Raw genomic sequence first — 22,989 nt, forward strand, 5'->3', positions numbered from 1 at the left:
ATGTGACGGGTCACGCGACTGCTGACGTCAGCGCGTCGCGTGATCCGTCACATGACTAAATGACGTCATGGCAGGTCTGTTTAGACCATCGCGAGCTGCCGGAAAGCCAGGACAGATCGGTTAAGGACACCGGGGGCCATCAGAAGGTAAGTATAATATTTATTTTTTATTTTTTACAATTCTTTTACGGTCACACTATATAAATCCATGACGATTGAATGGATTTATATAGTGTGACCAAGTTGTCAAGCACTTTCCAAGTGATGCTAAAATCGGTTCGAAAGCACTTGACAACCCGCATGCGGAAATGCATGTGAAAAACACTTCACTTCTGCTTGTCCCTGGCAGGAAAAACGCATGTAAAATCCGCATGTACAATCCACATGCGTTTTTTCTGCCAGGGAGATGCAGAAACGCTCAGGAAAAATCCAGAGCATTTCTACATTGTGGGTACATAGCCTTAGGGTTGAGCATTCGGGGTTCATACTGGACACCTTTTTAGTCCGGTTTACTGTTCGAGTTCGGATGTCAAATAAAGATTGTTGAAAGGCTGCAGCGCAGCCAATCAACAAGCTTTTAGGCTGTGGGCACTTCTGGAGCCATCACAGCCATGTCAAGTATTGGTCACATTTTCTACTCTGCAGACGTGTCTGTGGGAGTATTTTGTGTAAAAACATTTTTTTTTACTCTGCGCCCATGTCTGCAAGAGTACTATGCCTAAAAAACACTTAAAAAATGAGGAGAACATAAAAGAGGGGACGTGGACGTGGTGCTGCTAGTGGTCGTGTAGCTGCTGCAGGGAGAAGACGTGGTCATTCTTTGCCTGCTACGTGCCCAAATGAAACACCTTCCTCTGGTTCACACAGGCTACAGGACGTTCTGCGTCATTTCTTAGGGCCAAGTACTGCCACATGAGTGGTGAGGCCAGAACATGTTGAGGCAGTGTTAGATTGGATGGCTGAGTGTGCCTCCAGTTCCTTTGCATTATCCTCCACCCGGTCCCCTGCATAAAGCGCAGAGTTGGCACCTGAGGACCATGGTCATCTGCCTTCCACCTCACCCTATTGCAAATCAGCCAAGCAGTCTGAGTCCCAAGTCATGCAGCAGTTTCTTCTGCTTTTTAATGAGTCCGCTGGCTGGGTTTCTATGGCCCATCCACCTGGCCCTGCCCCAGAAGTGAAAGAGACTGAGTGCACTGATGCCCAACCACGTGTTATGTTGAAAGATGGGAGAACTAGTGTACACGATCAGCGGACCACCACAGCACATCTCATAGGATGGCGAAACACAGTTGCCAACTGCAACTTCTTTCTGCAGTGTGCAGACCGGCAAGGAAGGCAGGGGTCAGGAGTGAGTGGAAGATGATGCGGGGAATGATGAGATCCAAAACCCTACATGGAGCAAAGGCCATTCAAGTGACGTGCGCAGTTCAGAGGAAGAAGAGGTCGTCACACTGCCCGTGCAGCACATCAAAAGAGGGAGCAGTGTGCAAAAGCACAGCGGGTGGCCCCTAGCCAGTACATCAGCTGCTACTGCCCTCCGCTCCGAAGAAATGAGCAAACCAGAGACAGTTTAAAGGAGCTTCCTGGAGTGGTATTTCTTTAGTCAATGTGACGACAAGTCACATGTCACGGGTGTGTCAGATGTGGCAGACAGTTACCCTGCAGTTGGTTGCATGAGATCTCTTAGTTTGGCAATAGAGACACCTTATTAGATCTGTTTCACTCTAGGACCCAGCGGCTACCTTCCTCTTGCTAATTAACACCCTGGCCTGGGTGTATAAATACCTTCACTTTTCAATAGGGAGGCGCCGGTGATATTCACATGACCCCTTGTGAAGGCTTGGAGAAAATGCAGTTCTTACTTCCTCTCTGGGGCTAAGAGGACATGTGCGCAATCTCTCTGAAGTCGACTCAAGCTAAGCTACTTCCCCGTGTCTGTCTCCCCTTGCTGTCTTAAGTGTTAGTGGGGACTGACTAGCGCTCATCCCCCCCATTCCCTAGCCAGATCCTAGCTCTAGGGAGAGACAGGGTTTTAGGTTCCTGTTCGGCGATTGATGAGAAACCAATATAGGTACGGTAGGGAAGGACAGGGTGATATCAAATCAGCCTAGGAGGTCTCCACCCCCTCTGTCCTTCGTGTCTGGGCTCCCTTCCCCTCATCCCTTCGTGTTGCACTTTGTCTTTTCTACACTGTGCGTGACAACACAGGTGGTTTGCATGCTGTACTGTCAGAGCCTGAAACAAGGTGTAAATATTATGAACCTGAACACCACCTACATGATAAGGCATCTGAATTCCAAGCACCAGGTGCAGTGGAGTACACACCTTAGAAAGCATGACAGATCTGAGCCTCCTCCTGCTCCCTCTTCTGCTGCGGTCTTGGTCTCGTCTTCCCGCTCATGATCAACAAGGTCACCTGCCTCCCCACAAAGAGAGGATGTGACAGGACCTAGCCGGTTTACATCTACATGTCCAGCTGTTGTTTTTAGGTGTTTTTATCATTTTATTTAATTTTAGATATTCACACAATCATCGCCATATCATATACCAATCAATTCATGGGATGGATCAAGCCAGCACTTTATCCTGATGATGAAAGATTGTGGATTATACTTTCCAGAAGTCATCTTTTATATCTGCCTTGTCATATATGATCGGTGTTGAACTGCACTTATTGAATATAGTGCCTATTTAGTATACTCTGATCTAATTTGACATATGTATTGATTTATAAATTTTATATTGTCGCATGAGTTTATGCACTTGTAATCATGTGTGACCTATAATTGACTAATACATTGTGTATGAATTTAATGATCTTATGATACAATCAATTATGGTAGATGTATGTGACGCGCCCCTGGGCCTGCTTTCTGGTGTAGCGTTGCGCACGCAGGGGTTACCCGGAGCCGGATCTATTAGGGGTGGTAGTCCTTGTGGCGGTGACCCGGTCCGTGCCCAGGGAGTCAGACTGAGTGGCGGTGTACGTAGCAGTAGATATTGGACGACTACGCCACCCGTTGAATGCAGCTATGGAGCCGCCGCTGCAGGGCAGACCGCTGAGGCCGGTGACACAGTTGTGCAGCGGAGATGGTATAACCCCCAACGGGAGGGGTATGGCCTCAGGGCAGCCGACGTGGATGATGGGGGTAGCAGGAACCACTCGGAGACGGTACGGTGTAGTTCAGGGTCTTTACTGGTGACAAAGACAGACCCTCCCGGAGTACTGGCTAGCGAATGGGGCCTGGTCAGTCCTTGAGCAGATGGGATTTCCCCTGGCCAGGCGGAGCTGTAGGCCTTCCCAACTAACTGTACTCTTCTGGCTACCTTGCTAGAGGCGGGTAAAAGTAGCCCACGTCCCTGAGTGTACCGTGTGGTGCTCACCCGTATGGCCGGTGACTCGGGGCCTTCTATTTGCTTCCGCTCCACGACGGCGGTGCTGGTCCCACGCGTGTGACCGTGCCTTCGGGTTTCTTGGCCAGAGGACCGGAAATCCCCTGCCTGACGGATTCTGCTGCTGGGTAAAAGTTAGTCCCCACAGCCTCGGACTCCGGGTCCGGTGAGAAAGCTTCGATCAGGGCGAGCTCTACAGCTACCAGCCCCTGACCTCTTCTTAGCACGATTCCCACAGAGCTCCTGGTCTTTCTTTCCTATTACTGCTTCTCTTCTTCTCTCTACTCTTCTTCCTAACCCTGCCTCAGCCCCAGGTTTATATAGGGGAAGTTCTTCCCCTCCCAGGACTGGGCAGGAGGTGTGGCATGCATAGGATCCCTGACCAAGAGACCTCCCACCTGCTCTCAGACATAACATTGCTGTTACTGTGGAAACCAGACCCCTGGGGTGCCACATTCCCCCCTAGTGAAATTTAGTACTCCGGGACTAAACATATTTTTAGAAAAACATAACAAGGTATAAACAATAATAATACAATAAGAAAAACACATAAAGATGGTTACGGCGTGTCCGCAACCGGGTGCAGTTTTGAAGAAAAGCAAGGTGTCCATTTCACCAAACAGGGAGACGTAACCAGGTAGGGGTCTGTCCTGCCCCGAGTCCTTAACAGTCTTTAGTCCATTCCTAGGTTACGCTCCAACCAATTGTACAAGGATTCCCGGTAAATCCACCAAGGACTCCTAAAAATAACTAGAAACACATAATTATTTACAAGTAACAGACAGGTGACCACAAATAAAACAATTTAAACACTTCAAATCCTCCAACGTGCGGGTAACTGGCCTCTAGTGGCCCTAGTGGACCTACGGAGCTGACTGTCTGGCCCTGAACTACAGGGTGTAGGAGCTGTCAAGGGTAAACTGGGCAGCTGTCTACGGGCTCTTTGGCTCACTAGGGGTACGGCAGGCTCACTATAAGCAGAGGGTTGATCCTCCTGTTCTGCTTGTGTGGAGTCTCTTGCCTCCTGGACCGGCTGCTCTCCCAGCTCTACCTGTTGCTCCGTAGGCACTTGGGATGCTGGTTGGAGGAACGTGAGGACGGGTACCACAACTGCACCATTGACTTGAGTCCAGGACCGAGGGAAGTCTCCGAGCACAGTACTAACCATATCTTCCCTTTCCTCTACGGGTCGAGGGTCTTCTTGTTCCCCTTCTGGGTTCCGTAGCTGTTCGGGACACTTCTTCAGGTGATCCCGGGATACAATGGCTGTGGTTTCCCCTCCGTCTTTACTGATGGTACAAACCTTTGGGTTGTCGTGGCTTGAGGGCAGTACGGTGTACGGGTCCTTCTCCCACTGGTCGTCCAACTTGTGGAGCCGTCTCTTCCTCTTCAAGACCTGCTCTCCGGGTACCAGGGGAACAGCGGGAGCATACTGGTTGTAAGTTTTCTCTTGTCTTTCCCTAGCCAGACAGAGACTTCGCTCCACGCTCTCCTGTACTTTCCGGTACTGCTGCTGCCTCTCTGTGTCCCAGTCTGCTTCCGGTGAAGTGTCCTCGGGTGTCAGGACTCCCATCTCCAGGTCAACAGGTAGCTTACCAGGCCTTGCCCTCATTAGGTAAGCAGGGGTACAGTTGGTGGAACCTACAGGGATGTAGTTGTATAGGTCCACCAGGTCGGGCAGCTTCTCAGGCCACAGACTGCGTTCTTCCAGGGGCAATGTTTTTAGAAGATCTATCACCACCTGGTTCATTTTCTCACAAAGTCCATTAGTTTGCGGATGATAGGGTGTCGTCCTGATCTTCCGGCAGCCATACAGAGTACAGAATTCTTGGAAGACCTCCGCTTCAAAGGCAGGTCCCTGGTCCGTCAGCACCTGCTCTGGGTAGCCGTGTGGATGGCAGAAGTGCTGCTGGAAGGCTCTAGCTGCTGTTTGAGCCGTTAAGTCCTTGACGGGGACGACAACCAAGAACCGGGAGTAGTGATCCACGATGGTTAATGCGTAGACGTAGCCACTTCTGCTTGGGGTCAGCTTTACATGATCCAAGGCCACCAGTTCCAACGGCTGCCGGGTGACGATGGACTGAAGGGGGTCTTCTGGCTGGCACGGTCCTTCCTTCTTAGGTTGCATGGGCCACAGTCTCTGCACCACCTCTCGATGGTTCCTCTCATGCCTACCCAATGGAACCGCCCGCGCAGCAGGAACTCCAGCTTCTTCCATCCGAAGTGCCCAGCCCCGTCGTGGTATGCCTTCATCACCATAGCTGCGTCCCTTCTACTTGCCAGACCAGTTCATGCGTCCGGGAGTTAACCATTCTGCGGCACAACTTCCCCTTGTAAAGGAACAGTCGACTCTTCTCAGCCCACAGTTGCTTGGTCTCCTCCGGAGCGTCCGGGTCAAGGCGAGCTTCTGGCTGAGTCAGCATCTCCTTCACCAGCCGGACGGCAGGGTCACTGTCTTGCGTTTCCGCCCAGTTGTAGTGAGGTAAGGGGTTGAACGTAGCGGTTTGCTTACCCCTTACACGGTGGGAATACTGGACAGTCCCATGACGGTGGAACGCAGGGAGTTCGACCTCTTCCAAATCTTCTGAATCCTCACCCTCGTCTGGTAGGTTTGGCATCCTAGACAGGGCGTCCGCGTTGGTATTGGAGCGTCCTGCCCGGTATTTGATTGTGAACTCATAGTTGGACAGGCGGGCCATCCATCTCTGCTCCAGGGCACCGAGCCTTGCCGTGTCCAGATGCGTCAACGGGTTGTTATCCGTGTACACGGTGAACCGGGAAGAGGCGAGGTAGTGCTTAAAGCGTTCGGTGACTGCCCACACCACTGCCAGGAACTCCAGCTTGAATGAGCTGTAATTCTCAGGGTTTCTTTCGGTGGGTCTCAGTTTTCGGCTGGCGTAAGCAATTACCCGTTCTTTCCCCTGCTGGGTCTGGGACAGTACGGCTCCTAGCCCAATGTTACTGGCGTCGGTGTAGAGGATAAAGGGCTGGCTGTAATCAGGGTATGCCAGGATTTCATCCCCCGTGAGGGCCATCTTCAGCTGGCGGAAGGACTCTTCTTCTAACTTCTCCCATCTGAAGGGCGGCTTCTGGTTCTTGGCCTTCCGGGACTGGCCTATCAGGAGGTCCTGCATAGGAGCTGCCTTTTTGGTGAAACCGGGAATGAATCTGCGGTAGTAGCCTACCAACCCTAGGAACTGCCGCACTTCCTTTACACTGGAGGGACATGGCCATTCCTTAATTGCGGTGATCTTATCAGGGTCGGGAGCCACTCCGTCAGCGCTCACCACGTGTCCCAGGTACTGCACCTTTGGTTTCAGGAGGTGACACTTGGAGGGTTTCACCTTTAGGCCGTAGTTTGCCAGAGCTTCGAACACTTCCGCCAGGTGTTTCAGGTGATCCTCGTAGGTTTTGGAATAGACGATGACATCGTCCAGGTATAGCAGGACCGTCTCGAAGTTTCGGTGTCCCAGACAGCATTCCATCAACCGTTGGAAGGTTCCTGGTGCGTTGCAGAGTCCGAACGGCATGCAGGTAAACTCGCTAAGTCCCATCGGGGTGGTGAATGCGGTCTTCTCCCGGTCCGCCTTTGCTACAGGAACCTGCCAGTACCCGCTAGTAAGATCCAAAGTGGAGAAGAAATTAGCAGATCTTAAAGCAGCCAAAGACTCCTCTTTCCTTGGTAAAGGGTACGCATCTTTGTGTGTGATATGGTTGATTTTCCGGTAATCTACACACATTCTCATGGTGTTGTCTTTTTTTTTAACCAAGACTAGTGGAGCTGCCCAGGGGCTACAGCTATCCCTGATTACCCCAGCCTCCTTCATGTCTCTGAGCATCCCCTTGGCGTGTTGGTAATGTGCAGGGGGTACGGGTCGGTATCTCTCCTTTATGGGAGGATGATCTCCCGTGGGGATGTGGTGTTCTACCCCCTTGACTCGCCCGAAGTCTAACGGGTGTTTACTAAACACTCTCTCATACTCTTGAACCACCCGATAGACTCCCTGTTTCTGGTGTGAGGGAGTGGAGTCAGTACCCAAATGTAGTTGCTGACACCAGTCCTCCATTGTTTTCTCAGAGCCGTTACCTTCCTCCGGAGAAGATGGAGGCAAGGGTTCTATGGACTGTATGGAATTTCGATTGATGGTATACAATTTGGCCAGCGTGGCATACCTGGGCAGGTACACTTCCCTCTTCCCGATATTCACTACGCGAACGGGCACCCTCCCATGGCGTACATTGACCACCCCCCGTGCTGTCAAAATGGTGGGCCTACTGTCTGAGTAAACTGGTTCTACCATTGCCTGGTAATCTCTACCTCTCAGACCAATAGCTGCCCGGCACCAAATCATCATTTCACTTTTTGGGGGCATGGCAATAGGGAAAGGGTCACACATTCTCACGCTACCAATCTCACCACCGGAGAGTTCCACCTGTTGCTGTCGCATCAGTGCCCGGATCTCTTTCTGGAGCACTCGCTGCTCGCCGGAGCTGGCGTTCTTGGCAACCTGCTGTAAAATGAAAATCACTTCTGCAAGACAATTTTCAATCACATTAGTTCCTAGAGTTATCTTTGGGTGACTCTCGTGTTTGTCAATGTCTACAATGATCAGTCCCTGTGCTGCCAGTTCGACTCTACCGATTTTAATGGTCACCTCTTTAAATCCGATCTGTGGCACGGGCTGACCATTGCTGGCGATGATACTCAAGTCGTCGTCAGGGTAGCGGGTTATATCCGAGTCATTCCAGTACTGCTTGAAGAGCACGTACGGGATGGTGGTGACCTGTGACCCGGTGTCCAGTAGGGCACTCATAGGAATGCCATCCAGTACCACAGGCAAGACTGGACGTCCTCCCACGTATTTGTCACGCCAGTTCGATGGGCCTGATGATCTTTTTCCTAGGGGTTGGCCCTCTACCCTAGGTTGGGCCAGTTTAAAGGACAGTACCTTGCCATATGTCCGGGTTGATTGCAGCGGCGGCAGATGGGTTGTCCGTCCTCGTTGTATCGGTCGCTGGGTCTTCCTCTGGCCGGTGGGGTCCTCCTTGGTCGACGCCACGGAATGTCCTCCGGTCCGGATGCCAGCTGGATCTTCCCCGAAGTGGAAACCTGTAAAGACTGCACAGTTCGGGTTAGCGCAGCAACGCTTTTAGCTAGCTCTTGGACCTGATGGTGCAGGTCTGGAGCCGGGTCATTGCTCAAAGCCTGCGCATCAGTTCCCACAGGCCCTGCCGACAAGGGCGCCGCCTCCTGGTGGTAAGTGGTAGTGGGGCATCTGTGGGTCACAACGCCACCTGGTGCTGGTTCTCGGAGCACCCGGATGGCTCTGTCCTTGAACTGTGCAAATCCCAGATGAGGGTCCTGTAAGGCCATTGCCCGCAACTGAGTTCGGTGGGCATTGCAATATAAACCCTCTATAAATTGTTCAGTCAACAGCCTGTCCTCGTCTCCCACGCCGTCAGGGTCGGTCTGCTTAATGGCTCTCAGGGCCTCTTGTAGGTTCAGGGCATAGTCCCTTATACTCTCTTGTGCTCGCTGCTTGCACCCGTAGAATCTAAGCTTGATCTCGGCTGAGGTGCGGGTATCAAAGGTGTCCCTCAGCCGGGTTAGTATCCCTGCGACAGTCCTCCCCCCAGGTGGCCAGGACTTTACCTCCCTTTGGGCTGCCCCGGTTAATTGGGCCACCAGAATGCTCACTTTTTGCTCTTCTGTGAGGGGGTACACCTGGAAGAGGCTATCCAGCTTTTCTCTAAAGTCATGCAGGGTATGTGACTCCCCTGAGTACTGGGGTAGCCAGGCTGCCCCCGGGATATAGGGCATGGTGAAAGGCATGACCGCAACAGCGGTGGCGCTGGCGGGGGTTGGAGCGGTGAAGCTCTCCTCCGTATCCGACATCCTTCTCCCCCCTAGTGGACCGTGGCCTACCTTGCGATGATCCTCTTCCGTAGGCCGTGCTCCGCAGTGGATCGTCAGGGTTGAGGACCTTCCGTCGCGCTCCTGTGACGTCGGCTGGGCTCCTTCCAGGACCTTACGCAGCGTCCGGACGTGAGGCGGGGCTTCAGTTCTCGCGCGCTTTCGGAGTCCACGCCCCTCTTCTTCCCGCGCGGCGTCCTCAAGATGGCGTCCAATGGCGGGAAAACTCCACGGATGGCGGGAAGAAGGCCGAAGATGGCGCCGGATGGCGGGAATCTTCACCACAGGTAAGTTAAAAAGTCTCTTTTTCAGGCACGCAGTACCCGGTGGTTGCGGGCACGAGATCCTGCCGACTACGCCAAAAGCTGACGCGCCCCTGGGCCTGCTTTCTGGTGTAGCGTTGCGCACGCAGGGGTTACCCGGAGCCGGATCTATTAGGGGTGGTAGTCCTTGTGGCGGTGACCCGGTCCGTGCCCAGGGAGTCAGACTGAGTCGCGGTGTACGTAGCAGTAGATATTGGACGACTACGCCACCCGTTGAATGCAGCTATGGAGCCACCGCTGCAGGGCAGACCGCTGAGGCCGGTGACACAGTTGTGCAGCGGAGATGGTATAACCCCCAACGGGAGGGGTATGGCCTCAGGGCAGCCGACGTGGATGATGGGGGTAGCAGGAACCACTCGGAGACGGTACGGTGTAGTTCAGGGTCTTTACTGGTGACAAAGACAGACCCTCCCGGAGTACTGGCTAGCGAATGGGGCCTGGTCAGTCCTTGAGCAGATGGGATTTCCCCTGGCCAGGCGGAGCTGTAGGCCTTCCCAACTAACTGTACTCTTCTGGCTACCTTGCTAGAGGCGGGTAAAAGTAGCCCACGTCCCTGAGTGTACCGTGTGGTGCTCACCCGTATGGCCGGTGACTCGGGGCCTTCTATTTGCTTCCGCTCCACGACGGCGGTGCTGGTCCCACGCGTGTGACCGTGCCTTCGGGTTTCTTGGCCAGAGGACCGGAAATCCCCTGCCTGACGGATTCTGCTGCTGGGTAAAAGTTAGTCCCCACAGCCTCGGACTCCGGGTCCGGTGAGAAAGCTTTGATCAGGGCGAGCTCTACAGCTACCAGCCCCTGACCTCTTCTTAGCACGATTCCCACAGAGCTCCTGGTCTTTCTTTCCTATTACTGCTTCTCTTCTTCTCTCTACTCTTCTTCCTAACCCTGCCTCAGCCCCAGGTTTATATAGGGGAAGTTCTTCCCCTCCCAGGACTGGGCAGGAGGTGTGGCATGCATAGGATCCCTGACCAAGAGACCTCCCACCTGCTCTCAGACATAACATTGCTGTTACTGTGGAAACCAGACCCCTGGGGTGCCACATATGTGCTCCAGCGGGGTATGCAGCAACCAATTGGTGGGAATTATTATAATTATGGGTGTTCATTGTGTTGCTACTCTTGGCTGGGGTATGCATTGATTCATGCAATTTATGTGATCATTGTGGTTTTCCATATCAGGGTATACTTGCTTATTTGTTGCTATGATCTCATGTGGCTTTCCTGGAGACCGGTACGCATGTTCAGTATGTCCTCTGTACACTTCCTGGCTTTCGGCGTCTGTCTGTGAGGACCTGCGGGAGTTATGTGGTGTCACGTGACTCTGACGCGGGACTCATGTGATGCCGACGCCGCGGGCTGCCCATATTGTCATGACGCGGCATGCGTCATTAACCCCTTTTATCCCCGAGAGTGGTTTGCACGTTAATGACGAGGGCAATTTTTATAATTCTGACCACTGTCACTTTATGAGGTAATTACTCTGGGGCGCTTCAACGGATCTGACTGATTCTGAAATTCTTTTTTCGTGACATATTGTACTTCATGATAGTGGTAAAATTTCTTTGACATCACTTGCGTTTATTTGTAAAAAAATGTAAATTTGGCGAAAATGTTGCAATTTTCAAACTTTGAATTTCCAAGTCCTTAAATAAGAGAGATGTCACACAAAATCGTTAATAAATAACATTTCCCACATGTCTACTTTACATCAGCACAATTTTGGAACCAAATTTTTTTTGTTAGGGAGCTATAAGGGTTAAAAATGGACCACATCACATTTGAAGTGACTTTGAGGGGCCTTTATGACAGAAAATACCCCAAAATGACACCATTCTAAAAACTGCACCCCTCAAGGTGCTCAAAACTACATTCAAGAAGTTTATTAACCCTTCAGGTGCTTCACAGGAATTTTTGGAATGTGGAAGAAAAAATTAACATTTATTTTTTTTCACAAAAATGTTACTTTAGACCCCAATTTTTTTTATTTTCGCAAGGGTATCATTAAAAAATGAACCCCAAAATTTGTTGTGCAATTCCTCCTGAGCACGCTGATACCCCATATGTGGGGGAAAACCACTGTTTGGGCGCACGGCAGGGTCGGAAGGGAAGGAGCGCCATTTGACTTTTTGAATGTAAAATTTGCTTGAATAATTAGCGGACGCCATGTTGTGTTTGAGGAGCCCCTGATGTGCCTAAACAGTGGAAACTCCCCACAAGTGACGCCATTTTGGAAACTAGATCCTCCAGGGAACTTATCTAGATGTGTGGTGAGCACCCCGAACCCCCAGGTGCTTCACAGTTTATAACATTGAGCCGTAAAAATAAAATTTTCACATTTTTCCAACAAAAATGTTTTTCAGCCCCCAATTTTGTATTTTCATAAGGGTAACAGGAGAGATTGCACCATGCAATTTGTTGTGCAATTTCTCCTGAGTAAGCCAATACCCCCATATGTTGGGGAAAACCACTGTTTGGGTGCACGGCTGGGTTCGGAAGGGAAGGAGCCCCATTTGACTTTTTGAATGTAAAATTTGCTTGAATAATTAGCGGACGCCATGTTGTGTTTGGACAGTCCCTGATGTGCCTAAACAGTGGAAACCCCCCAAGTGACTCCATTCTGGAAACTAGACCCTTCAAGGATTTTATCAAGGGGTATAGTGAACGTTTTGAACCCAGAGGTACGACACAAAATTTGATAACATTAGGTCATCATATTGAATAAGTTGTCATTAGTCTTGAATGCAAGTGCTCGCTACTTGAGTTTGCATCGGGTACTCGGGTATGCACCAAGTATCGCGGGTGCTCAAGTGACATGCTCGAGTCCCCGCCCGCATGTTCCACAGTTATTAGACACCCAAAAAAAATGCGGGGATTGCTCGTGCATGGCAGGCGATCCCTGCAAGGTTTTTTTGGCTGTATAACTGCTGCAAAACATTTTGGGTAGAGACTCGAGCACCCGCTATACTCGGTGCATACCAGAGCACCCGATGCAAACTCAAGTAGTGAGCACTTGTGCTCAACATTAGTCGCCATATCGTCATCATTTTTTTTTCTTTACTTCTGAAAAAATCCCAACCCCAACACAAACCTAACCCCAACCCTAATACAACCCCAACCCTAACCCTAGCCTAACCCTAGCCCAACCCTGACCCTAGCCCAACCCTAACCGTAGCACAACCCTAACCCTAGCACAATCCTAACCCTAGCACAACACTAACCCTAGCACAACCCTAACCCAAGAGTTTATTTTTTACGCCGTTCCTCGTGCGGTATAAGTGATTAGACGACTTTATTCTTCGGGTCAGTGCAAGTACAGCGATACTAGATTCTTATCGGGTTTTTATGATTGACAGCTGTCACACACTAAAAAAAACTTTTTTTTTTGCAAAGACTAGTTTTTGCATCGCCATATTTTGAGAGCTATAATTTTTCCATATTTCGGCCGACAGAATCATGTGATGGCTTGTTTTTTGCGGGACAAGTTGATGTTTTTATTGGTACCATTTTCGGGCACGTGACATTTTTTGATCACTTTCTATTCCGATTTTTGGGAGGCAGAATAAACAAAAAGCAAAAATTCAGAAATCTTTTTTTTTCTTATGCCATTCCGCATGTGGTGAAATTGATAAGGCAGCTTTATTTTTTGGGTCAGTACGTTTACAGCGGTACCAAATTTATATTGTTTTTTTATATGTTTTGGCGCTTTTACACAATAAAAACTATTTTATAGAAAAAAGAAATATTTTTGCATCGCTTTATTCTGAGAGCTATAACTTTTTTATTTTTTGGCCGTTGGAGCTGTATGGCGGCTTGTTTTTTTGCGGGACAAGATGATATTTTCAGCAGTATCATTTTTATTTACATTCGTCTTTTTGATCGCGTTTTATTCCATTTTTTGTTTGGCGGTATGATAAAGCATCATTTTGAGTTTCGTTTTTTATTTTTTTACCGTGTTCACTAAAGGGGTTAACTAGTGGGACAGTTTTATAGATCAGGTCGCTCCGGACGCAGCGATACCAAATATATGTACTTTTATTGTTTTTTTTCATAAGATTATTTATTTATGGGTACAATATATATATATATATTTTTTACTATTATTATTTTTCTTTTTTTTTATATTTTTACAATTTTTTTTTTTTTTTTTTTTTCACTTTCTGACATTTTTATTACTTTTGCACATTGTCCCACTATGGGACTTTCACTTTTTGCAGCCTGATCGGCTGTATAGCATAGAGAGCAGCAGCTCCCTATGCTATGCAGCCTGTCAGCACTGCACAGGGAGAAGTTGCTTTGGTCGTGCACTGCGCATGACCAAAGTAACTTCCTGGTGACCCGGATGTTGTCATGATGACATAAGACTCGGACGCCGCGGGATGCCGGCAGAGAAGGTAAGTATCGTGCTTATCTCTTCTTGCCACCGGAATGCTGCGATTGATTTCAATCAAAGCATTTTGGGGATTAATGTGAAGGGAGCGGTGCGGGACCACTCCCTGCACATAGCACCAGGTGTCAGCTGTGACAATCAGCTGACACCCGGCAGCGATCTCGCCCGCACCGCTTGTGTGCGAGCGAAATCGCCAAGGCGTACTAATACATATCTGGCCCATAAGGCCCAGGGCACAGATACGTATTAGTACGCCTTGGGCCGGAAAGGGGTTAAGGACCTACAGGCTTTTGATTGGCGACCTCTCATTTAAAAAGGTTGATTGCACAGTATTACACCGCCCCCTGACTAAGGCTCGCCGAAACGCGCGTTGGGGCGGACATGTGCTCACCCAGCACGTCAACTATACCCAATTTTCCTTTTTAAAGATATATATATATATATGTTTGTTCATTACATTGTGTGGTCATGGGTACATTGTTATCTATAGACATTAGTTAGAAGTAACGTTAGCATTGGGGTATGACAACTAATGGGTCCATTGTATGGCTATACTTTTTTAACTGGCTGTTGTCTGGGTGATTTGCATGTCCTTTTTGCATCTGCACATGGGCTCCGTGTCCATTTGTCCACATACTTGTCACTTTCGATATATGTATATATTCTTTTGCATTATGTATTAATAAAGCTTTCAGATTTTATATGATACAAATTGTGAGGACTTTTTTGATCGTCTTTTTTGGGGGTCTGTATACCTTAAAAAGCATGACAGATCTGATCCTCCTCCTGCTCCCTCTTCTGCTGTGGTCTCGGCCTCTTTTTCCCGCTCACGATCAACAGGGTCACCTGCCTCCCCACAAAGAGAGGATGTGACAGGGCCTAGCCAGTTTGACCAACATTCCTTGCCTGGTGCATGTGCTGAATTTGGTGGTGCAAAGTTTCCTTAAAAATTACCCACATATGTCAGAGCTGCTGCTGAAAGTGAGGGCAGTGTGTGGGAACTTTCGGCGTTCTCACCCAGCTGCTCACCTGTCTGCGCTGCAGCGTCACTTCTGCCTTCCTGCTCACCGCCTTATATGCGATGTACCAACAAGGTGGAACTCCACCTTGCATATGCTGGAGAGACTGTGAAAGCAGCAGCAGGCAATAGTGGAGTTTTAGTTGCAGCACACACGGGTGAGTCGCTCTGCGGAACAATACCACTTCACCACCAAAGAGTGGGCCTCCATGCGGGACCTGTGTGCCGTGTTGTGCTGCTTTCAATACTCCAGCAACATGGCCAGCACTGATGATGCCATCATGAGCTTTAATATCCCACTTCTATGCCTGCTGATAAAAACTATGATGGATGAGGTGGTGGTACAGGAGGAAGAGGAGGTAAAGATCTGTTCAGAAACTCATTGCATTGATTATAAATTGTATGGGAGAGCAGATAATCGAAATAATAAAGCAACGGAGCGGTCATTTCCCATCTACAAAGAGGGCCTCTAATCATTAAGTTAAATTAAAAAAAAAGTGCTTGGAAATTGGAAAATAGTAATTTAATTATAATTCCCCTAAACATGTTTAGTTCCGAAAGAAAATATGTACGTTTCGTGTTTTCAAACCAATTTTTTTACTAAGTTCTCATTTATTACAGCATAGAGACCAGCTTCTCTGTGTGCGTATTTACAAGTGGTTATAACTTCTTTTAAACATAAGAAACTACTTGGGGATGTAGATAATATTCCCAAGGATACTTGTTTCTGATGAATTTTACAGTACGTATATATTTGTGTGATGCTATTTAGATGTTCGTATTTTATAGTTTTTTCGGGCTGTGGTATAGCAACTCAATTTACTCACCTGTCCAAATGTGTCCAAATTTCTCTAGAAGCTGCTTTGCTTTCCTAAAAATAGAAATTCAACATCATGTTCTTAGGAATAAGTATCATAATTTGAGAGACTGATTTACCACTAAATTTCCTGCAATCTCATCTGCTGCTCAGGCAAATACTAAGAAAATGAAAATTCCTGCTTTGCATACTTTTTCCTCCCCATTCTGTAAAAGACAGGACACTGGTAGACACAGACAGAAGAGGCCCCTGTGCAAGAACAATATATGGGCCCTTTGCAGTCCAATAGCTCATCATAATGCACAAGTCCATCAGCTTTGGAGGTGGAATGGCCCCGTTGCCTCTGTGCGGTTTTTGCCAGTGGACTTTTGACTTCCTGGCAGGGATGTGGAGTCGGTAAGCAAAACCTCCGACTCCAGTTCCGACTCCTCAATTTCCTTGACACCGACTCCGACTCCCTCATACATGGCTCATGTTTAAGTTTAAGTGATAAATTTACTGTAGTAAAATGGTAAAATTAGGTTTTTAATCATTATTATGATACAATAATCAAGCCACTTAGATAGAACATAAAATATATTTATGAGCTAAGAGGAAAAACAAACTAAAACATGAAACATACAGAAACAACATATACTGGACTATTGATTTATGCACAGTTTATTGAAAGTTTAGATATGCTTTAAGAAGTACTTGCCTTAATCCTGCTTTCCTGTTCACTCCAGAAGTTCTGAGATGAGTGCAGGCATTCCTTCCCTGTGTGTTTGTTTTTTTTTTTGCCCTTATCTGTAGAGGAGGAACTTCAGTAGTTATCATGTACATAAACTGCAGCACAGATTCATCTCGGCTAAAAGTCTAGACCCTTAGATTAGGAGTAGGACAGACATTTATAGGACATTTCATAACTTTCCCAAATTCTTATTAAAAAATATTCCCCACAAACTGCATTGAACTACTGTATCCAATTTATTATATATTTTAGGAGTCGGAGTCGGTCCATTTTATACTGACTCCAACTCCACCAAAATGGATTCCGACTCCACGACTCCAACTCAGACTCCACAGCCCTGCTTCCTGGGAAGTGTGAGATTAGTTTTGAACCCAAAATGTTGGCAGCAATTATAGACCGTGTGGCAGGGCCGGGACAAGGGGTAGGCGCCTGCCTTGGGCGCTGCCTCCTACTTCTTTGGGTGGGACGCATTTTGGGTAGAAAAAAAAAAGTGACATGGCTGAATGCCTGCGGCCGCCCAGCATCTTCCCTCTGCCGCAGACATGCTTCACACGGGAGCAGTGTCAGTCACTGACACCGTTCACCCATCTTTGTCCTGCGTCCCGGCCATCGCTCTTTCCCTCCACTCAATTGCTGTGAGCGCCTCCTGGAGCAGGAGCAGTGGAGCTGTAATATCCCCTGCTCCACTGGGATCTCCAGCAGAATGCAGGCCACTTCCGGCTCACGCCTTGTTGGACACAGCGCATGCAGGGCATGTCTGATGGTGCAATACTGTGACGTCATCGCGCCATCCAGCATTACTTCAATACAGGAAAGAAGAGGAGATGGCGGCCACGGTATACATAAAACCTGGATAAGCCTTTTTTTATTTTTCTGATATTTTGCCAATGAAAAATAGGAATAGGAGGAAGCCAATGTGGCTAAATAAGGAAGTCAAGAGGGCAATGAAAAACAAAAAAAGGGCTTTCGGTAAACTTAAACAAGAAGGCAGCGAGGAAGCGCTAATATCTTATAGGGAAAAAAACAAAATCTGTAAGAAACAAATAAGAATAGCAAAAGAGGAGACGGAGAGACTAATTGCCAAGGAAAGTAAAACGAATCCCAAACTGTTCTTTAACTATATAAACAGTAAAAGGATTAAAACTGATGGAGTTGGCCCATTGAAAAATAACCTGGGTAAAATCATAGAGGGCGATGAGGGTAAAGCAAACCTACTCAATAGCTTCTTCTTCACTGTTTTCACAAAAGAAAACAATTTATCGGAGGAAATGCAGAGTGATAAGTAAACCCTCCGCTAAATATCACCCACCTAACCCAGGAGGAAGTTCTGAAACGCCTAAATAATATCAAAATAGACAAGTCACCAGGCCCAGATGGCATACACCCCCGGGTACTAAAAGAATTAAGTAATGTGATAGACAGACCGCTGTATCTTATATTCAAGCACTCTTTATGGACAGGTACTGTCCCACTAAACTGGCGCCAAGCAAATGTGGTACCAATATTCAAAAAGGGGTCTAAAAGTGACCCTCGGAACTATAGACCAGTCAGCTTAACGTCTGTTGTGGGTAAATTGTTTGAAGGATTTCTTAGAGATGCTATTGTAGAATATCTTAATGATAATAACTGTCTAGCTCCATATCAACATGGATTCATGAGGGATCGCTCCTGCCAAACAAACCTGATCGCCTTCTACGAGGAGGTGAGCTCACAGCTGGACCGGGGAGAGTCAGTGGATGTTGTATACCTTGACTTCTCCAAAGCGTTTGATACCGTGCCACACAAAAGGTTGGTATATAAAATGAGAATGCTTGGTCTGGGAGATAATGTGTGCAAGTGGGTAAATAGCTGGCTGAGTGATAGAAAGCAGAGGGTGGTTATCAATGGAGTAAGCTCAGAGTGTGTCAGGGTTACTAGCGGGGTGCCTCAAGGGTCTGTCTTGGGCCCGATATTATTTAATATATTTATTAATGATCTAGTGGAAGGGTTGCATAGTAAAATAACAATATTTGCAGATGATACTAAACTTTGTAAAGTAGTTAATACAGATGAGGATAGGGCACAGCTACAGGAGGATTTAGATAAATTGGGGAGTTGGGCCAAAAAATGGCAAATGGGGTTCAATGCCGATAAATGTAAGGTCATGCACATGGGAAAGAAAAACAGCAGTCACCCATACATATTAAATGGGAAACCGTTGGGGAAATCTGACATGGAGAAGGACCTGGGCGTCTTGGTTAACAGCAAATTAAATTGGAGTGCCCAGTGTCAGGCAGCAGCTGCGAAGGCAAATAGAGTCATGGCATGCATCAGAAGAGGAATAGGGGCATATGATGAGAACATTGTTCTTCCTCTGTATAAAGCGCTGGTAAGGCCGCACTTAGAATATTGTGCACAGTTCTGGGCTCCGGTGCTCAGGAAAGACATATTGGAGCTAGAGAGGGTACAAAGGAGGGCGACTAAGGTAATAAAGGGAATGGAGGGACTAGAATACCCAGAGAGGTTGTCAAAATTAGGCCTATTTACGTTGGAAAAGAGAAGGCTTAGGGGAGACCTCATAAACATGTATAAATACATCAGGGGGCAGTACAGAGATCTCTCCCATGACCTGTTTATACCAAGGATGGTGACAAAGACGAGGGGGCACACTATGCGTCTGGAGGAAATGAGGTTCCTGCACCAGCATAGAAGGGGATTCTTTACGGTCAGAGCCGTGAGACTCTGGAACTCTCTGGGAGAGGAAGTGGTGATGTCCAACTCACTTAAAGAGTTCAAGAGAGGCCTGGACGCCTTTCTTGAGAACAATAAAATTACATCTTATGCTTAGTTAATTAATCCAGGGATTTAATCTGACTGCCAGATTGGTGTCGGGAAGTGAATTTTTCCTCAATGATGTAAATTGGCCTATACCGCATGGTTTTTTGTTGCCTTCCCCTGGATCAACGCTGCGGAATAGCTGCAGTGCACAAGAAATAGGCTGAACTGGATGGACGCTTGTCTTTTTTCGGCCTTATAAACTATGTAATGGGGGACATTTGAGGGGCTGGCTATGGGGTACATAAGAGGGGCTGGCTCTGGAGGACATAAGAGGGGCTAGCTGTGAGTGATATAGGAGAAGCTGGCTGTGGGGGACATAAAAGGGGCTGGCTGTGGGGACATGAGAGGCTGGCAGTGGGAGCTATCGCAAGAGGGGCTGTGGAGGACATCATATTATATCGGAAACTGTGGGGAACATTATACTGTGAGCTGTGGGAGACATTATACCTGGGTTGTGGGGACATAATACTATATAGGATATGTGGGGAGCATCATTCTATAGTGGGCTGTGGTGGAATCATACTGTATGGGGGGCTGTGGGGGACATCATACTGTATATTGGGGGCTATGGTGGACATCATAGTGTATATTTGGGGGATGTTGTGGATATCACACTGTATGGACGGCTGGGGTCACCATCATACCGTGTATGGGAACAGTGTGAGGGGGACTACAGTTTGGAGAGGACAACGTGGTGGGCAGTATGAGGGCATAGTGTTAAAAGGGGCACAGAATGAATATGGAGAGGGGGCAGCGTGAAATGGGAGCACAGTCATGGTATAGGCCATGGTTCATGAGGGAGGATGGTGTAGTGGTTATAACTACATCATCCAGCTAATAATGGCAAACAGTGTGACTGGTGTAGTGCATTAAGGCAGACAGTGTGGAGTCCCTATACTATAGGAGGCTTATTGAGGTCAAAATATGCACAGATATTTTTTATGGAGAAGGCATTTTTATAACACTGTTATTTTTAAAGGGCACTGTGTTGGGATGTGCTGCAGAAGACCGAAGAAGAGGGAATCTGGAGAGACGAGCTCTGGATGTGAAAAGTCATCATGGCGTCTGAACAAGATGGAGACGAAAAGAAAAGACTCAATCAGAGAAGTTATCACCTATAAAGTACCTGGATGTAAATGTTTATGTATGATAATGCTTACGTCTCATCAGTACTGTGGTTCCTGTATGGTCCACAGTCTGATAAAGACTGATAACAACTCCCAACATCTCCTTACCATTGTTAAGGACATACTGGGAGTTGTACGTTCATGAGAAATAAATGTACATGGACCTGACTTAGAAGGATTCAGCCAGTCAGTTTCTAATCACGTGATGTCATAGACCTAATGGAAAAGAGAAGAATTAGCTGGGTAGAAAGGCAAAATGAGCAATTGTAAGTACACAGTGCTATATAATATGATGATTGCAACTATAGTAAGAGAATAAAAATGTTGATGCAAGGAGTGCTCCTTTAAAAACAATCTTACTTATCCGTATCCCTTTATCTATAATTGAGTATGTTTAGTTTCCATTAGAGTATCTGCCAAATGCTGGACACCTTAATTGAAACAAAACGGCTCCCATTATAGTTAAGCTTTATTAGTTTCCATGATTGTCCTTGGGTCTTACATTTGAAATATAGGACGTCAGGGATGAATATCGCTATTTAACCCTTGTATTGGGTAAATTGTCTGTAAAGAATGAATGATTCTATATATAACTTTGAAAACAAACTCCCTGTTGAGGCTCACCCATAAAGTACATCACTTTTTTTTTACTTTTGCTGATATTTTTGGATGAAAAAAGGGGGTAGTACTTTGGAAATCCTTTCACTTCAGTCTCTGACCCATTTCTTTACTTGGGTGCTGAGGGTTCATTGGGGTGGGGAGCGGAGCGCCTTCAGTTTCATCTGCCTAGGGCACCAAAATACCTTGTCCAGGCCCTGCGGCGTGGTGTTAATGCCTTGTATGTTCAGTTTGCCGTCTGTGGAATGTGTGTGTTGTGTTTTGCCTCTGAACTGTCAGGACACCTTAGGACCCAATTTTGTGGACTGGTGCCACTATATCTTGCTTCAGGAGCTGACATTAGGAGTATGTTGATTGGATGCCAACTCTCAGGAGGGGACATCAGTATCAGTGCGGCTCTGTTGGAGTCTAATGCTGATGAAGATATGAGCCTGTGTTAAGGCCCCGTCACACTTAGCGACGCTACAGCGATCCCGACAACGATACGACCTGTCAGGGATCGTTGCTGCGTCGCTATGTGACCGCTGGTGAGCTGTCAAACAGGCAGGCTCACCAGCGATCAGGGGAGCAGCGACATCGTGGAAAGAATCTTTCCACGATGTCCTGCTCCTGGTTACCAGCCTGCTGAAGCAGGAGCAGGCTGGTAACCATGATAAACAGCGGGTTACTAGGGGCACACGCGCATTTAGTAACCCGCTGTTTATCATGGTTACCACTCTGCTACGGTGAGCGGGAGTTATGGTGCATTGTTCTACTCCAATACCTGCACAAATATGGCCTTGATGGAAGAGTTATCAGAAGAAAACCTCTCCTGCTTCCTCACCATAAAATTGAGCATCAGAAGTATGCAAAAGAACATCGAAACAAGCCTGATGCATTTTGGAAACAAGTCTTGTGGACCAATGAGATTAAAATAGAACTCTTTGGCCACAATGATCAAAGGTATATGTGGAGAAAAAGGGCACAGAATTTCAGGAAAGAACATCTCGCCAAACATTAAGCATGGTGGAGGATCAATCATGCTTTGGGGTTGTGTTGCAGCCAATGGCACGGGGAACATTTCAAAGGCAGAGGAAAGAATGGATTCAATTAAATTTTAACAAATTGTTGATGCAAACATAACATCATCTGTAAAAAAGCTGAAGTTGAAAAGAGGATGGCTTCTCCAAATGGATAATGATCCTAAACACACGTCAAAATCCACAATAGACTACCTCAATAGGGGAAAGCTGAAAGTTTACAATGGCCCTCATAGTCCCCTGATCTGAACATCATTGAAAATCTGTGGCTAGACCTCAAAATAGCAGTGCCTGTAAGACGGACGACACAGGAGTCTCACAGAACTGGAAGAATTTTTCAAGGAAGAATGGATGAAAATCCCTCATATAAGAATTCAAAGACTATTGTCTGGCTACAAAAAGTGTTTACAAGCATTGATACTTTCAAAAGGGGGTGCTACTAGGTATTAACCATGCAGGGTGTGCAAACTTTTACACTGACTCATTTTCCTTTTTGTAATTTTTAAAATGTAAAAGCTGAAAAAATTATATATATTTTGCCTAAAATACAAAGGAAATGTGCCATCTTTAACTTTAGGCCTTTTAGAGATTATTTCATCTTCAAATTGCTTAACTGTTCACAACATTAATTTTGAAGAGGGGTGCCCAAACTTTTACATACTACTGTATGTGCCAGGGGTCCTTGCCTGTGCTCCTAAATACTGTACTGCATAAGTAATAATTATAGTACCCTAAATAATGCAAATAATGTCCCCAAAATAGTGCCATACACTCAATGCTCCATAAAATATTAGCACATACAGTGCTTTTGAATATAGTGTGAGG

The 22,989-nt window shown here is 47.3% G+C and overlaps 1 long non-coding RNA gene across 1 annotated transcript in view; it reads right to left on the reverse strand.

Moving 5' to 3' along the window:
• The window catches only part of LOC141166114 (uncharacterized), a 75,297-nt gene extending 59,385 nt beyond the window's left edge, over window positions 1-15,912 (reverse strand). The window contains exon 1 of the long non-coding RNA XR_012251250.1: window positions 15,864-15,912. This is a non-coding gene — a long non-coding RNA (uncharacterized lncRNA). The remainder of the gene's footprint in view (window positions 1-15,863) is intronic.
• Between the last annotated feature and the right edge of the window lie 7,077 nt (window positions 15,913-22,989).

Source organism: Phyllobates terribilis, unplaced genomic scaffold (assembly GCF_046119375.1).
Source record: "Phyllobates terribilis strain yellow unplaced genomic scaffold, ASM4611937v1 Scaffold_11__3_contigs__length_659146591, whole genome shotgun sequence".
Lineage (NCBI taxonomy): Eukaryota > Metazoa > Chordata > Amphibia > Anura > Dendrobatidae > Phyllobates > Phyllobates terribilis.